Source organism: Vicia villosa, linkage group LG1 (genome assembly GCF_029867415.1).
Source record: "Vicia villosa cultivar HV-30 ecotype Madison, WI linkage group LG1, Vvil1.0, whole genome shotgun sequence".
NCBI classification, from domain to species: Eukaryota; Viridiplantae; Streptophyta; class Magnoliopsida; order Fabales; family Fabaceae; genus Vicia; species Vicia villosa.
In genome coordinates this window covers 108,279,626-108,281,506 of record NC_081180.1, presented here as the reverse complement: position 1 = coordinate 108,281,506, position 1,881 = coordinate 108,279,626, and positions in this window count along the sequence as shown.

Below are 1,881 nucleotides of genomic sequence, written 5' to 3'. Positions count from 1 at the left end.
TACGAGGATACCTCAGCAATGTTGCCCTCGGTTCATTCTTAAGATCATAAGTCCCAATGATGCTGCCTTCGATTCGCTAATATGATCTCGTCCCTCGAAGTTGCCTACGAAGTGCTGAGGTATCCTCCGGTTGCCTAAAAGTAAATGGCTATTCTGATCCTTCCTTTTGACTACCTGCCCCTCTACGACAGGGACAGTCTTGTGGCGAACGATAATTCGATGACCCTTCAACCTCCAAATAAAAGGACTTCCCTACCCTCCTATGGTATGGATAGCCCTGAAAGGCTAAAAGAACATCTTTCATCTAACCAGGTAATTTGCCCCTAATTGCTTTGCTCTGGTTTAAAAATCTTTTTATTACACTTCTTCTTAAAAAACTTCAATAAGGCCACGCTCATTTACGAGCTAAAGTCCTTATTTTTCTTCTTCTACATTTCTAAACTTTTGGTTTCAAAGAGCAAAGCAATTAAGAGCCCATGGATAACCATGGATACAAAGGGTGCCTTACACCTTCCCTTTGTATAAATTACCCCCCCCCCCCCCGAACTCAGTTTTCTTTTTAAAAGGTTTTTCCTGTTCTTTTAGCCTTTCTGTTAATTTGGATAAAATAAAAGTCGGTGGCGACTCTTGCTTACCGTACATTTCGATAAAGTCAGTTCACCGTATTACAATAGGGTATATTTCTATCTATTTCATTAAAAGATTCATACAAATAAAAAATAAATATTTTAAGTCGAGCTTTTGATCCTTAATAGCTTGAGATGAAGTACATCTAGTTTGTCACAAGGTTCCGAAAAATGAGAAATATTATTCTCTAAAGAGGAAGTTTCTTCATAATTATTTCTCTTTTGATAGTCCATAATTTCTCTTAACTCGGAAGATATATCAAAAGAATTTTTTTATCAAAATAACTTTCTTTTATGGATGAGTGACAGGATCTGAGTGAAGATAAAGGAAAATAGTGAAACGATGGATGCTAATTTAAGAATAGAAACATTTATATGGTATAGGTAAATGTACTATGGAAAATCTTGAAGTTATGAAGAAATAGTGTAATGATAAAATGAAGGTTGAAAAGAAAACTCATGATTACTTTGTAGTAATTATGGTATTCAGATAAAGACAATAACACAAAACCCTAAGAATTTTCTAATACTCTTTGAATCAATTACATTTGATAATTAAGCCATATAAGGGTGAATCATGTTCTCTCCTCAGGTATCTACTATGTCTATTGAGGAAATTTTAGTTAAAAATGTTTCCTTTTGATGAGCTCCAAGTTCTAGTGGAATGTCTATATGTCAAAAACAAGTATATTTTTTGAAGCCATTAAACTTGTGTGTTAGAGACTAATAATGTGACTACTACTAAATATATTTAGAGGAGTGTTAGCAACACTCTCTTTTCAACACTCTCTCCAACACTCACTTTCTTATTGGTTGAAATATGTGCGGGTCCCTCATTTTGGAAATGGATCCCACATAAAGTGGTAGGACCCGCACATGTTTCAACCAATAAAAAAGTGAGTGTCAGAGAGAGTGTTGAAAAGAGAGTGTTGCTAGCATTTCTCATATATTTATAATGTACGTCAAAAATATAACAAGTATATACAAAATTAAAGACTAAGAATACAACAAATTTCTAGTTGATGATAAGTATGTGTAAGAAAATTGAATGGGTTAGTGATTTTGAAATCATCCAATATATTTTATAGATCCATCTACAATCTATCGAATTTATTAACACATGTTGTGTTTTTTATGTAATAAAAATGTAAAACCAACATATATTGTCTATTGGTGCATGGTTTTGTTGATGTTACTTCTAGAAAGAGGAAATATTCAATTGCATATGTTTTAGTAAAAGTGAATTTTGTTTTTT